General features: G+C 36.7%; 1 protein-coding gene across 6 annotated transcripts in view; it reads left to right on the top strand.

The window, feature by feature from the left end:
• BABAM2 (BRISC and BRCA1 A complex member 2) overlaps positions 1-17073 on the top strand; it is a 460841-nt gene that overhangs the window by 200585 nt on the left and 243183 nt on the right. The window lies entirely within an intron of this gene.

The raw sequence follows: 17073 nt of genomic DNA, 5'->3' as shown, positions 1-17073 counted from the left end.
CTGTTCAAATACAATGGTCTGATCATTGTATATTTTTGAAATATAATTGAGCTCTAGGCTTTTGGTCAGGTACCTCACCTTCATACTTATTTTCATGGGAAACCCAGTCTAATTATATTGTTTGGATTTACAGTCCTCATTAAGGAACATAATTCTCTGTAAATGTAAGCATTGCCTTTAATTTGAAGTAAAGGTGGGTGGATTTCATTTTACTGATTGAGACAGTGTCATAGACATTAGAAAATAAATTGTTAGTGTTTATGTTTTCACATATACTCTTTGAAAAAGGCAGAATTTTCTTAATGCTTTATTTGTAGTGGCATTAACCAAAAAAAGTTATTTTATACTATTTTAAAAATACATTACCTAAAAAATAAATTACAAATCTAGGCTCATAGTTAACATTATACTGTAGATATATTTCTTTTTTTTTTTTTTTTTGAGACGGAGTCACGCTCTGTCGCCCAGGCTGGAGTGCAGTGGCCGGATCTCAGCTCACTGCAAGCTCCGCCTCCCGGGTTCACGCTATTTTCCTGCCTCCAGAGTAACTGGGACTACAGGCGCCCACCACCTCGCCCGGCGAGTTTTTTTGTATTTTTTTTAGTAGAGACGGGGTTTCACCGTGTTAGCCAGGATGGTCTCGATCTCCTGACCTCGTGATCCGCCCGTCTCGGCCTCCCACAGTGCTGGGATTACAGGCTTGAGCCACTGCGCCCGGCCTATTTCTGCAGGTTTAGTATAAACTGTTTTGCGTAGTGAATTCTTAAAAAGAAACTATAGGAGCTCACTATTTAAGAAACCCTTCAGCCAGTCCTTCTATACAAAGAATAATCTTTGCACATTCAGATTTTTAGATTAGATTTTTAAAAGTAGTTATATTGGGCACCCTTTATCATATTTGTCTTTAATTAATGGTGGGACTCTGGGGGAAGTTAAGAAACCTCTCTGAGTTTCAGTCTTGTCTTTAATTTTAAAAGTGGACTAGATAATCTCTGAGGTTCAGCCTTCAAATTCTGTGAGACTCATTTAAAAATAACTGTACTCTTCAGCATTTTAGAAAAAGCATGTGTTTCATTTCCTTAAATGAAAACAGATTATAGTGTATGTAGTCAGAGCATTGAAAAGAGAAGGAGAGAGGTGATTTCAGTACCAAAATTTGTCTATAAATAGACTACCTGTATGAGGCAAAAAAATCTATAGACTACCTGCCTCAAAAATCTCTAGATATTATGAGAGAGATGGTAGGTACTCCTTGAGATGAGATATTAGTCTGATGATGGCTTTTTTTGGTGATGGCTGTTGAACAACATGTAAATAAAATCAGTAATCATGTTAGAAGAGACCAATCTGTGCTCTTACGCTGTCTGTGTTCTGTAGACTACATTGTTAAGAGCATAGTTCAAATATTTGAAAGAGAAGAGAAAACTGCTTTTAAAACCACTTACAATTACCTTGGCATTCTCATTTTAAGGAGCCATCTGCAAGCATATTAATTTTATTATTTCAGTGAACTCCCTATTTGATTAATCCGTGACCTGATTTAGTAAACATTTGTCAGGATGTATCTTCCCTGGAGATATATTAAGCTTGGAGCATGTAAGGCATCTTTTTTCCTATTCAAACAGTGAAGTTAGGAAAGTGTTGTGGTAATAATGTGAGCACAATTGTCTAAGAACATTAAGAACCTTCGTCTGGATCTTTTGTTACCATAAAAGGCAATGTATCGTGCTTTCCTGTTTTGCATGGATGAGAAGGGAGTAAAAAACACCAAAAGAATTTTTATTGCATAGAAATATTTCCTTCCTAGCAGTTGGTGAAGCAATAATGAGCCTACAAAACAATCTTCCTATAGTTGGGGAGAAGAGGGCAGGAAAACATAGTGCGGCCACATAGACTCGCAGACTCGCAGGCTTGTCACAGAGTGCCTGCTTCCATCCAGAGTCCCTTCTACATGTAACTCTCTCCAGGGCAAAGCGCTTGCATGTGCTTCTTCTCACAGCCCTTTAAGATATTCAGGGCAAGTAGGAGCTGCTGCTTTTCTAGAAGAAGAACTTACCCACGTCTGTGGTGCAGACAATTATTGTAGGCAGGCTAGAGCCACACTTACCTGATTCCCAATTTGTACCTAAGACCAGGCAAGGTCCACTGTGCTGATAAGATGCTTTCTGTGAATCAAATTACTTAGTAGAGAAAATGTTGCTTTCAGTGTATCTTGTGGCAACTTTAACATTGTAGACATCATCACTGAATGAGATGAATGCATGGGAACTGTGGATGTGAAAACACTAAAAGTGGTTATCAGGCTTTAGCACATCTTAAGAGTCCGCATTTCCACTAGCCTAATTCACATTGGGCCCCTCTCAGCGTTTCTTAATGCTATGCTACTCCCACTTTCTTTCCTACTGTTTTCCTCACTTCAGCCCTAAATGAATTTAGGTTGTTGAACAGAAATGACCATAAATCCCTTTTTAAGCCAAATGAAAAGAGGCCTCTGAGTTCTTTAGTTTGTTTCAGACCCACTACCTTTCAGAAGGTCAAACCTGCCTCATTCTCTAGGTGTGGACATGATATGGCTAACAAAAAGGCATGGGGATATGTTTTATCAAATGTTCTCAAGATGTTTTTACATGCAGTTATTAACAAAAACAATTATCTACTATGCATAAGAACTAAATAATGTTCTATGTATTTTGTGCTTTTTAGTAATAAATTATTAGTAATGAAGCGGAGACAACTTATAGTTGTGTGTTTTCTTTGGAGGTAAGGAAACATATGGAAACTAAACAATAGTAGCTGCCTAAGATTTCATGATGTGACAATGGCATATTGCTATGGGGGAAAAAAAGCAACCAGGCACAGAAGAACAAGCCATTCATCCTGATATCAGTAATTTTAAAATGAAGAGCAATTATTTTTTAGCATGATATATTTTTCAGTTTTAGGTCAAAAGTGTTGCATTCCAAGGAAGACACTACAGTGCATTCTCAGTCTAAAGCAAATAGTTTTGTGGTATTAGTTGTCAGATATGGTTGAGCACTGGTATTTCATAGCTTTCAAAGAAACATTTTAAAGATAAAAAGAAGAGCAGAAGTATTGGAAAAGGCAATATGTCATCTGAATTCTGTTGGTGCTTCAGAACAGCAAGGGCTGTCAGTTACCCTTGAGTTCCAGTCCCAGCTTTGTCACTGACTCTGACCTTAGGCAAGTTATTTAACTTATTTATGCCTTTGTATCCTCTTCTCTAAAATGAATCTAATACCTATCTCAAAGTGTTAAGTTGTAAGGATGAAATAAAATAATGCCTGTAAAGCACTTCGCATAGTGCTTGGCATATAAGTCCTCAGATAATGATCACAGTTTAGGTATTGGATGGTTGCTATTTTTATGGTTCTTTAGTTTAAAGGTTTTCAGAGTATTTTACTAGTAGACTCTATGCTTAATTAATTCATTCAACACAATAGTAACCAGAAATAGTGTTTTTAAATCTGGAGATGTAATTCCTTCACTCGTAAGTAATTTTTCTGCTGCCTCTTGTCTTTAGTGAAAATTGATTCTGTTCATTGTTGTGGAGGCCTCACCTTTTCTTACTTCTCCTAATACATTATGAAAATATTAAAATCTATTAATTTGTCCACATGCACCACTCTTTTCAGTAATCATTGCTGACTCTGTCAACCCTAGACTCATTCCCACTTTGCTAGACAACCTCAGTACCTGGGTCATATCTTCTCTCTATCCTCTGCCATCATCCTCCCTAATTCTGGCATGAAAGATGATGATCCATTCATCCTTCTTCAGCCTGTTAGAGTCTTTCCAACTCCATTTCTGCTCCCCACCTTTCCTTTTTGCTGCACCTTGTACTTCATCATCACCGCTCTGTTTCTGAAATATCAATACTCTCCTTCTCTGCTTACCAAGCCCTGAACTGCTGCCTCTTCCACTCCTCCACATCTGTGGAGCTGAATCTGTGCCTTAAGTCATTCACTCTTAGACTCTGCTGATTACTTGCTTAGCCTTGTCTCAAAGACCTGCTACTTCAGTACCACCTCCTCAGCCCTCCTAATCACGTTCTTTGTCCACTGTGATAGTCACTGCATGCTTTCCCACTTTTTGCAATCTGCTGTTGGAACATTTTACAAGCAATCCCGAGAACCATACTGGTTTGGCCTACTACAAAGTTGTGATTCTAATTTTATTTTGGGCCCTTTGTATGGCTTAACAGTAGTTATCAATTCTTTAGCACATTTACTTTAATAACTATTATCCTTATGCTTCCAGTCCTAACCAGCCTTCCCTTCCTCTTGGGACATGATCTTGCCTCTTATTTTTACTGAACCAATTGATGTTATTGCTGCTGTGTATGTACCATCATTGTCCCCGGGGGACTGATGAATAAAATGTCACCCAGCAGTGTTTGTGTTCCTGAGGTCTGATTTGGCCTGTGGGTAACTAGATATCTGACTCTTATCTTTGTCCCAGCAAGTGGCCGTCTTTGAAATAGATGATGTTTCTTTACTTGTGTATCTATATATTTGGTCATTTGGTGATCTGTATTTATTGAGCACAGTGACCTGTGTTAAGTAGGTAGTAAGGACAAGTAGAAAGAGAATAAAACACATAGCCTACCTTCCCTTTCTGTGAGTTAATAATGAAGACAAAACTGCCTAATTTTAGTAACATTTCGTTATTATACACTTAGTTCTAACTATGAATTTGGTTACCTGAAAGGTGTCCTGCCCTCTCTTGTGATGCACAGCAGAGGGAGATGTGCTGGACGGGCAACACAGCTCTTTTCCTTTCTCACTCCAGGGTTATGATACTTCCTTTTGTACACATGGGTGATGGAGACACAGCAGCAACCATATAGGATTTTTACACTGTACTAAGGACTTGGAGAGGATCTAAAGGTAGGAAAGTAGTAGGAACTACCAAGTTGATGAGAATAACAGGCCTGGGAAGGCCTCTCAAGAGTATGTTAAGAGAGATGAGTGCAGCACACCAACATGGCACAAGTATACATATGTAACAAACCTGCATGTTATGCACATGTACCCTAGAACTTAAAGTATAATAATAATAAAAAAATAAAAAAACATAAAAATAAAAATAAAAACATATTACAAAACAAAAAAAAAAAGAGAGAAATCATAGCTGGCCTTGGAAGGGAGAGGTGTCGTTTGGTGAGGCAGTGTGCATAGGACCCCTCAGGGATGTGAGTGGTAAAGGCAGATAGGGCATTTTTCCAGAAGAAAATATGAATGTCAGTTCTTATAGAAGCTTATAGATAGAATTTGCTCACCACTTTGTGTATGTGTGTTGAGTTGTTTGAAAGCAGAACTTGGATGGAATCTATGGATCGATTACTTTCCTCTTTTCTAGGGTTGTGGGTATTGAGGGAGGCCAGGGGCATTGGAAGAAAAAAATATGTGCCATTCAAGTACCCCTGGGTGTCTTCATTTTGGGTAGTTTCCTGAGGAGATAGTGTTGATGTCTTTTGTGCTATTAGCATTGTCATCTGTGGCTGGAAAGTGTAATCCTGGAGGTTTGATCCATGGAATGAATCCAGGGAGCCAAGTGTAGACTCTGACAGTTCTAGACAGTAGTTTAGGGGCCATGAGATGTGAAAACTTGACCTGAGGAGCCCTTCTGCCTTCTCATAGTCTGTTAAGAAACCATGAAAAAGACAGGAACCTAAAGTAACCTTAAGTGTCTACATTTTTGACACTTTGCCAGACCTATGTGATTTATTTTAAAAGATAGAATGTGTATTCAGGCGCTCCCAGTGTTATTTTACTTAGTGAAGTATTCGAAGTCAACAAAATTAACTTCTTTATTTGGGCTTTAAAAAAAACGAAAAGAAGATAGCTCTTACAGAATGAAGGGTAACAGTACTAGAAACAATAAAACATTACCATCCAGTTTTATACTTTTTAACTTTTCTATTTTGTGTATTTTCTAATTTGAATGCAGCTTTAAAATGCCATTTTTAGTTAGACATGACATAGGAAATATTTTAAATAACAAATTTCGGTTGTGGACGAATAGAACATTACTTGTATTGTGTTAACAAATACATAAATGTAAATTGTTTTAAGGTGCATATTAAGCTTTATTAAACAAAGAGATAAATATTTTGTTTCTGTTAATGTTTAACTCAAGTAACAGTAAATCTTTTAAGTCCACCAAAACATGAAGTCATTGCACAATGAATGGTACATTATAAATGTATTCTGCAGGAGTGATTTATGCATCTGACTTTTATGGCACTGAATTTCAAAACCTCATAAAGAAGTCATTTTAGAGAAATGTCATGCTGACCTGTGTGGAGGGAGATGTAAAATTTGCCTATGTGGTCAACTTCATATTAACTTGATGTTCAGAGTTACAGAAATATTTGAATACTTATATTTTGTAGATGATAAATGCTTGTCAAAGGAATGAATATTTAACATATTACTTGACTTATAGGCTAATGACCTCTCTAAAATTTAAGATTTTTAGCCATACATGATTCAGTTTCTTTCTTGTGTGTCGTGCAATTGATTCTTCCTATTGTGCTACCCATAAAAACTTTAGTGTTTCTAGGGTATTGCCTCAGGATCATCATACGCTACTTGTATTTATTTGAAAAATTCATACCAAAGCATTTTAATATACGGCAGTTTTAATATTTTGGCATCTCCTACACATTGACTTATCAGAGAAGATTATGTCTTTATTTTACTTTAAATGAATTACTGTTTTCAGAGATGATTTCCTTAAATCCATCTGCACTGAAAAAATGTAATTAATCTGACATTTTGTAAAGGTTTCATTGAATTATATTCTTGTCTTATGCTGTACAGGGATAAGTACTTACACATTTTCAGCTAAGATTAGCTTTAGGATGTGTTAAGGAAAAAAGATAACAGTACATATTTTATGATCAATATATTTTAATTAGTCAATTTTCAAATGAACTTGTCCGTCTGTAATTTGTAGACAGGATATGCCCAAGTGCAGAAAAAATAGAATTTAGAGCTTAGACAAATAGAAGGAAGAATTTGAATCTGTGAAAATTTCATAGCCAAGAATATGCTGATTTGTATATGACCCAGTGTACTAACACATTTGCACAATCTCCAAGTACAGAGAAAATGTACCTTGGGTCTTAAAAAATAAATAATTTGTCTTTGAGTTCATAGAACGGTCTTTTTTTCTTCCTAATTAAATTAATTTTATTTTATTACTTGCTTATTAACCACAGTGAATTAATTTAGACCTCAACGTAAACATGCTCCCATCTTGGAGGAATTTACAGTTTTTACTTTATAGATGGACAAGTTTATGCGTAAATACTTGTTCAATGCATGTGGATACCTGTTTGAGGGTTGAAAAAAGATTTTTTGCGTCTAACCTGGCAAGTAGTAACGTTTGTGAGCTGATTGAGGCCTTCTTTTGCCTGAAGGAAGGAGAATGTTGAAATATGTTTTCAAGGGCCTTATCTATTTTTCTAGTCTTATGATTCTTTTATTTAACTACTATAAAACTGTACTTAGAAATAACAATATAAGAACTTATTTAAGATGTACTTTTCCTTCCCTTCAAGTTAATAATTTGAAAAATTCTTCCCATAAGCAGGACAGTGCTCTTAAAAATCGCCAGCACATCTTCTGTTTCTAATTTAGTTTCTTGAATTGTTTCCCATGGCTTCATGTATCTTCAAAATATCTGTATAGAATCCACTTCTAATCACTTACTTTCTAACTTGGGAAAAAAGAAACATTTATCTCATCTTGGTCTTCCTCTGATTTGCCACCATACTTGAGCAATCTCCTAATCTATTTTTGTTCCGGGAATACAGAATTAATTTTAATATCAGTTTAAGCAAATCTTAATTAGCAGAGAAGCATCCTTGTTAATTGAGGGCTTAACTATGAGAAGACCAGAAGTGAGCTGTCTTCTTCATTGAGAGGTCTTCAAATGCCAGCATCAGTTGGCCATTTCTGGAGGAGTTTTCAATTTCTCCAGGAAATAAATTTTTGGTCTCATATCTGGGGATGGACGTGGGGTATGAGAACATATAAGGCTTGGCTCCTGGTGGCCACGGAATGAGTTTCTGGTTTCAGCTCTGTGATCTGAAGAGCTGGAATGACATGTCCCACTTTTACCACAAGAAAAAAGCTGGACAGACAGATTTTCATGGACTCATCAGAGAACTAAGGCAACAGAACAAACAGCTATCCGGAAAAGTGGATACAGACAGGAGCTCTCAGTGAGTCCTAGGACATCAGCATTTGCTTACCTGAGGCAGAAGCCACTACATCCTTGTAGGAAGACTAGAAATTTTGATGAATTGCTGGAAGCTGAAGCTAATGAGAACATGAAGCTTCTGGGCCCTCTGTCGTAGGAGGGATTCTCACTGTTTTGCAGGCTTACACAGATTTTTACTCCTCTTTTTAGCCTTGCCTCTCACTGCAGCTGCCAGTACCTCTATTTTACCTTTGGGGGCTTCCTCAACATGAGGTGTTTTTTTGTTTTGTTTTGTTTTTGTTTTGTTTTGTTTTGTTTTGTTGAGACAGAGTCTCACTGTCACCCAGGTTGGAGTGCAGTGGTGTGATCTCGGCCCACTGCAACCTCTGCCTCCCGGGTTCAAGCGATTCTCCCTCCTCAGCCTCCTGAGTAGCTGTGATTACAGGCATGCACCACTACGCCTGTCTAGTTTTTGTGTTTTTAGTAGAGACAGCGTTTCACCATGTTGACCAGGCTGGTCTCGAACTTCTGACATCAAGTGATCCGCCCATCTTGGCCTCCCAAAGTGCTGGGATTACAGGCATGAGCCACCACGCCTGGCCAAGGTTTTGTTTCTAATAAATGAGTAATGCTTGCAGTAGTTTAATCTGTCATCTCAACCAGAAGTCTTCATCACAATAGCTTGTTAACTGAAAATAGTCCACTACAAAACAGAATTTGTAGCATAAATCTCTAAATTGTGTTTATGTGAACACATAAACACACAGGAAAGAAGTCTGACTTACATAGATGTCATAGATTATGGTGATATTTTCCCTCTATTTGTATTTTCTTTTTTTTTTTTTTTAACAATTCTACAGTAAAAAGTGTTTAAGAATGCTCAGAAAACAAGTATGTATCTATAATTAATCACTAGTACTTACAATATTCTCTTTTTAGTTTGTTTTCTTTCAGCTTGTTCTCATCTAGATGTTTAGAATCCTAAATGACTGTTTTCTCCTGACATTTGCCATTGGAGTGCATAAGGTGGTGACTGCCATAGTTCTTTACAACTCCCGTGATTGTCTTAAAACTTACTCGTAGGATCTCCTGCCTGACCCTAGGGCTTAAAGGTGACTGCTCTGGAGCTTCAGGTATGGATGAAGATGGCCCTTGGGCTTCTGCAATTATTCTGTTCTCCCAGGTGAGGAGACTTTTGTAGGACAGGGTGGTTATTTAGGAAATTCTGAGCTGCTCTAAGCCAGTGTTGCCCAACCTTGACCATACCTGGGGAACTTTAAAAACTCCCAATCTAGGCTGCACCCCTAGTTTATTAGAATAACTTTTACCTCTCTTTGTTAACAGGTATTATTAAATTAAATCAGAATCTCTGGGGAGGGGACCAAGGCATCTTTAGTTTTTAAAGCTCTCCAGTGATTTCAATGTATTGTTAAGGTTGTGAGCTGCTGTTTTAAAGGAAACAAATGTGTTCATTCCTAATCCATTTGGATCTTGAGGGCCACTCTGGAAAAGCAATCTCTGGACCCACTGCCATCTCGATACATATCTTGTGGGGATTCTGTATGCACTAGCAGGCCTTGTTCATCTGTGTGTGTGTACCTGCCTTGATGTGACAAATCATAAGCACTAAGAGGAGAGGCAACCTCTTTTATTTACCATTTTATCCTAAGTCTCTGAATCAGTGCCTGGCCTAGCAACTTACCAAAAGATAAAATTAGTGCATTTAGGGTTTTTTTTTTTTTTCCTTTTTATTGAAAAGAGACAAAGACAAGTGCTCAAAATGTCATTTCGTAATACTTGATTTTTACAAACTCTACTGGCTGCAAGTGTCTGATTCAGTGAGGAAGGATCTCGCCTTCATTCCTGTGACATGAATATATTGACTACCCATTGTTTACTTAAGGCTGGGATGGCTGTGATCAAACCAACATCCTCAGACATTGTACCCAGAGAAATAAAGCACGGGAAGCCAAACCTGTGGAAGAATAACAAACATTGCAATTCAAAAGTGAAAATCACTGTGAACCAGCTTCATTTTTCCATTTAACAGCTATGTCTTGGCCACCTCTTTCTCTACCAGCACTAGTCTAGATGCTGGAGGTATTGAGGACAGTTTGCTAAGTGATTTTGAAATACAACTTTAGGACCTGATTTTCTTTCTTTTCTTCAGAGTCAGATTTTGGGCCAGAACCCAAGAGATAGATTTCTAGGCATTGTAATAGGTGGCGAAATGCATTATTACTTTTGAAGTTATGATAACCTGACAAGAAAGAAATGGATATTTTTATTGTCTACATCTTACAGATGAGGAAACACTTTGTGCACTTTAAGTAACTTGCCCAGGCTCATAAACCAGCATTGTTAGCTCAGCTACTTCAATAAAGGTCCTCTGATTTCAAATCTTATGAGTAACAAGGCTTAATACTCCACTAGTTACATAATGGCAGAATGGTTCTGATTTTGTATTCAGTGCAGTAAAGTTAAATATGTTGTTAAAAAATTTAGTCTCCATAAATTACCTTGAATGCAATTAATGTTTGTTTTGAAATTACCTAGCAGTTTTCATTGTTAAACTCTGTAGTATTTTTTTTCTTTGTTTGTGTTTTATGAGTTAGCATTATTTTATAGAAAGATTTAGGAATTTATTATTTATATTATTTATATTACTATTATTTAGATTGTTCCGACAGTCTTCTGTGTCCTCAGACAAGTTGGCAGAGCACAGATATAATACACTAGTCAGAATTTTTCCATTTCCAGTGTTCAGATTAATCTTAGAATAATTTTTACCTATCTTTAACAGGTGTTATGCTTTTAACTTAACTCCCAGTACATGAGTAAAAGGTAGTAATCATGACATAGCCAAATGACAGAGTGCTTATATTTGGCACAAAGCATGTAGATCCTTGCAGATCCTTGAGAAAGGTAAATTGTCTCTCTCTCCTTTTTTTTTTTTTTTTTTGAGATGGAGTCTCACTTTGTCGCCAGGCTGGAGTGCAGTGGCGTGATCTCTGCTCACTGCAACCTCCCCCTCCTGGGTTCAGGCAATTCTTCTGCCTCAGCCTCCCGAGTAGCTGGGTCTACAGGTGTGAGCCACCGCACCCGGCTAATTTTTGTATTTTTAGTAAAGATAGGTTTCACCATGTTGGCCAGGATGGTCTCGATCTCCTGACCTCATGATCCACCCACCTTGGCCTCCCAGAGTGCTGGGATTACAGGCGTGAGCCACCGCGCCTGGCTGAGAAAGGTAAGTTATCTCTTGTAGTTTCTATTCTAGCTGTTGTTTTCATGTCCATATTTTCTTTCCTGTGGATATCACCTCTCAGAATATATAATTTTGAAGTTGAAATAGATAGGTATGCTTCTAGCTTAGGGTCATTCCCCGGGGATTATTATACTTCTTTAAGATCTCTATTCTTTAAGATAGAGATGTCTTCTGGTTTACCTCTGGACATAATCGTGTGTAAATTTTATGTGTAGCCAACCAAAGGGCCCAGGGGTTAGTAGCGTTACTTTGTTCTCTGGTTTAGAGGACAAGGGTTCAAGTTCCAGATCTGCCGTTTGCTGTTAGTGTAAACTTGAGTAAATTAACTTTCTGAACCTGTTTTCTCACCCTGAAAATTAGGATACATTATTTATTTTTCTATTTTCCTGCATTTTGGGAGAATCAAATGAGATCTAGAAAAAATATTTTCTTAACTGCCAAGCGCTATAGAAATATTGGATATCAGTGTTTTTTTCATCTACCATAATGATAATGTTATTTTCCTAATACCTGAGCCTTAACAATATATTTTCCCTGTTTATACTACCCTTATAAATTGAAGTTTTTAATTTCAGATTTTCTATAAAGATAAGAAAGTCAATTTGTTTTCACATTATCTTTAATATCCATCAGAACCTTTTGTTTTCTAGTCCTAAAACAATTAAAATGGGGCCTTATGCCAGTCAGTACTGTCCTTGATTTTAAATGTGTGAAAAAAATACAAACCCCTTTAATAGAGAGTCTTTTAACCAGACGGATAGGTGATACGTAGGTATTACCATCTCACAGTTGCAAAGTATCTTTTGTTGCATTTGCATAGAACATGTCAGGAAAGGGCGTGGGATGGGGAGAGCAGACTATTTTTATAATAGGGTTGGGAAGGAGTAGTTCCATCTCTGCCTGTGATATCAAAGGGCTGGATGACATTGGGCAACTCATTTCTCACCTTGACCTATTCATCCATCTTGAAAATACTGAAGATGTTAAGTTGGTGATCTCCAAAGCTCTTTCCAGCTTTAGACTTTGCTGCATCTGAAATGAATACCCAGAGAATACAGGAGAATTGTACTTGTACTGCAAATAATAATAAACTTGGAGAAGTTTTCTTTCTGAGTCTTAGAGAACTATAAAGATATAAAAGGTAAATAAACACAATCCTTTCTTCCTTGTCTATGAGGGTAAGTGATTAGAACTAGGAACTATGAAACTAAAGTGAAATATGGCTTAGTTTTTTCCTTATGCATACTTGGGAAAATAATATTTTGTCAATAAATACTTTGAATATAATATGCATATATAATAATTTCTTGAATTACCTTACACATAAAATATAATAGCCATTCCCTAGGCTTGGTATTTTTAGTCTGCATGTTGCTAAAATCAGCTATAAATTTCAGTCTATCAAGGTTGTCCAATAGAAGTTCAATAGTTGTTATGAGGTAAGAATAACTTCTTACTAAAATCTATCTAGGATGTTAGCATGTTGCAAGAATAGAAAATTACAAACCATTATCCCTCATGAATGAGCACATAGATACAGAAAGCTTTAGCAAAACACTAGAAAACAGAACTGAATATTATTTTTTTAAAGGTAATAATAATAATAATACATTATGGCCAAGTAATTCAGGAAAAAGGCAAGGATGTACACTCTTATGACTTTTCTATTCAACTTTGTAATCAATGCCATAAGACAAGAAAAAAATAAATAAGACATAATGATTGGAAAGGAAGAAGTACAACTGCCTTTGTTTGCATACACTGTAATTGTGTATGTACGAGATCTAATGAAATGTACAAAAAGATTACTAGGACAAAGAGTGAATTTAGCAAGGGACAGGATACAAGAGTAGTAGTAAAAATAATTTATGGTATTTCTGTATACTAACAAAAACTGGACAAGTATCTATATATAAACAGAAAAACAATGCCGTTTAAAATAGCATCAAAAAGCATAAAATTTGAACAAATTTATTTAAAGATATAGAGGAGCTCTACAGTGAAATTTGTAAAATATTGCTGAGAGAGATTATAGAAGTCTTAAATAAAGAGAGAGGTATACCATGAGGTGGGCCCAGAAATCTTTACAGCACCCCAGGATACTTTGAAACAGAAGCCTAGTTGAAGAATAGGGTAGCATGGTAGAATAGTGTTTTGTACCTAACCAATTAATATACCCTATTCCTCTCTCCCTTTGTCTCTGCCTCTTTCTCTCTCTCTCTCTCTCTCTTTCTCTTTCTCTCTCTCTCTCTCTATCACACACACACACACACACACCCCCCTCTCTGCCCTGATCATTTGTACTTATTCTTGCCATCCTTACTGGACTGTGAGCTCTTACAGGGTCAAGATCATAGGATCATGTTTTCTTTGTCTTCATCTTCTCACCATCCGACAGTCCCTGGGCACATAGCACTGAGTGTGCTGTCTATATAGGATCACTGCCCTTTTGCTGGTGTTATCTTCAGATCATTCTTTATGATTACCATCAAATTATTAAAAGGTAACTTTTGAGGAACTTACACTTTAGGTAAAATGTAATTTTCCCCTATTACATTGTTTTCATTGAATTTTAATCATTATTTTGAATTATCTTGATCCAGCTTTGAAGAGTAATCATTTCTGTTCTTTAAATTTGTATACTACTTTACTCTCACAAAACTCTTTCATGAAGAGTATTTTTTATGCTCATCCCAACAATTCCATGTGGTAGGCAGGACAGATTTGTTCTGTTTTGGTTTTAGATTGTTTTGTTTTCTGTTTTGGGTTTGTTTTGTTTTTTTGTTTGTTTGTTTGTTTTTTGGCATTTTCAGAAAAGGAAAGGCTTGGGAGGCTGAGAAAGGTTAAACACTCAGAGTCTCTTAATTAGTAAATAGGAAAACAGGATCTGAACTTGTGTCTTTTTATTTCAAATTCAGTTTTCTTTACTGTACCACACCAGTCACTACCATCTTAGCTGAGACACTTGCTTTTTTTGGATGAAGACAGCATGTCATCAGCAAAATGTTAGCACTCTGTAACCTTTATTTCCTGCATGGCCATACCCTGCATTTGGGACTGAGAGCCGGCTACGATTTATACCTGTAATAGGAATAAAGATAGAACGTTAATTTTCTTATGGGTTTCTTGGTTCCTTTACAGCTTTTTAAATTTAGCTTGAATTTAGTTTTGTTGTGAATTCATTGTTCCGTTGTTCGTTCACTTGTTCATTTTTTAAAATCTATTAAGCAAACGATTATTAAACATCTCCTATGTACATCTCAGGCTTTGATTAAGATTGGGACTGAGCCCTCACAGTATTCATAGTTAGTGAGGGAAACAGATAAGAAATTAATTGTTATAATAGTTAAGACAAAAGTACAGACTATGTCGTGAAATATTTGGACCCAACATAAGAATCAAACATTAATGCTGCTGAGAGATTGGGAGTACAATTGTATATGGGAAGCCAGGCTAGGGAGCTGATATAGGAAATGATAACCAAATTATTCTCTGTCCTGAGCCAGGTTGAAGGACACATTGAAATAGCCAGGAGTGTTTTGTAGCCTGTTCAGGGCAGGCCTAGGTTGGATTATCAGAACAATGGACTCACCCCTCCCCAAATTTAATATAAAACATTTAAATCAGATTTTATAGAAAGTTTTCTATTAAAAAAATTAATAAAAAATTAAAAATAACACAAATATCTATATGTAGAGAGAGATGATTATGTTTAAATTCATTATTAACATCCGTAATAAGGATAATTTATGGTCACTGCAATAAATGCTTTATTCAGAGACCTTTTTGGTCTTGTTCATGGCTGTGTCTGGCCCAGAGTAGGTATTCAATACATCTTTATTGGATTTTAATAAATTAGAGGGATTCAAAAATTAAATATAGATAGATGGCAATGATTGAGTTTGCCACAGAAGTGTTTTTAATATATTCATATTGTTCTGACCTAAGTATCCTATTTTGACTCAAAAATGTTTAAAGAGATATACATTTAAAAAATCTCACTCCCATCCCATCTCCTACTCCATTCCCTTTCCAGTTCTCTATAGTCAGTCACTTTTATTAGTTTCTTATGTATCTTTCCAGGATTTCTCTATGCAAATGCGAGTATATGTTCTCATTTATTCTCTTCCTTCCACAGAAGGTGGCATACTATATACACTACTCTGCATCTCAGTGTTTTTACTTAACAATGCATCTTGGCAATCTTTTCATACCACTATGTAGCTCCCTCTTTTTTTTTTTTTTTAACGATGCTTATTAGTCTATTATGTGCTGTATCATAGCTTCTTAAATCACTCTCTGTGGGGGAATGACTTATGATAGCCAATCTTTGGCCATCATAAACAGTGTTACAAGTGAATAACCTTATAAATGCATTGTTTCCTGTGTAAGCTGATATTATTTATAGGACCAATTCCCAGTGGTAGGATTGCCAGGTCAACAGAAATGCATTTGTAATTTTGATGGCAAGTTTCCTCCATAGCAGTCCCGTCATTTTATAGGTGAGGAAAATGAGGCATTGGTAGTTAAGTCAACTATTGGGAGTGGCAATCCCAGGACATATCTCCGGGAGGCCTTTCCAGACCATGTCTGGGTCAGGTGCCTTTCCTTCATACAGGAAGGTACACTAGCCTGTACCTTCCCTGTTGGAGCCTTCATCACAGGTTTTTTAACTGTTGGCTTACTTTCCTGTCTTTCTACTAAACTATAAGTTCTCTGAGTGAGGGCAGGGCCCATGTCTACGTGCTCACCATTATAGCTTTAATACCTAGCATAGGGGCTAGTACAGAGTTGGTGCTTGATAAATATTCATTGAATGAATGGAGACAAGCAAAGCCTTCTGATTCATAGTCCAATACTCATTATATTCCATCTCACACCTTGACACTCAACATAAAAAACCAACCAACAAACAAAAACACATACCAGTCAGACAAATAAATGTAGGATGTGGAGCGAGATCTCTTTAGAGCTGTTCATGTGAAAAATATTTGGGGTATTTAGGGTTTTTATGAAAAGATTTAGGGCTATCCAAAATCTCATGTAATACAAGGTTTCATTAATGGAAATGCTGTTTCAAGAACAAGGGATGTAATAGTTCCGACAGCTGTTTCTGAGGTTTTAATAGTATAATCCTAGTGTTGCATCCTAAGAGGCTTGGAGGTGAAGAAGAGAACCAACAATGGAAGGTGATCAGGCTGGTGAGCAATCTGAATTTCTACCAAGTACAGTTCAAGAACCAGGGCTGTTTATGTAGGAGAAGAGGTGATGTAATCACCTATTGAACACTTGCTATGTGCTTGGCATTCAGTGCTCTCTGTAGTCCAAAGTAGACATTAGTGCCCTCTCTTTACAGATGAGAAATCTGAGGACCAGGGAACTTAAATATTTCTAAGAGTCAAACATTAAGTAGTTGAGTTTGGATTCAAATCGGGATTAGATTCAAACCAAACCAAAGTCTGTCCTCTTACTCCCTGTACTCATTGTCTTTCCCTGCATTGTTCACAGTAGGAAAGAGACTCTTAATAGGCCAGGCCAGGCTCCTGTTGGCTCAGGACTAGATTGGTTTGAATCTA

Source organism: Trachypithecus francoisi, unplaced genomic scaffold (genome assembly GCF_009764315.1).
Source record: "Trachypithecus francoisi isolate TF-2019V2 unplaced genomic scaffold, Tfra_2.0 Lachesis_group17, whole genome shotgun sequence".
Lineage (NCBI taxonomy): Eukaryota > Metazoa > Chordata > Mammalia > Primates > Cercopithecidae > Trachypithecus > Trachypithecus francoisi.
Note: the sequence above shows the minus strand (reverse complement) of the source record. Positions and strands in the feature narration are given on the sequence as shown.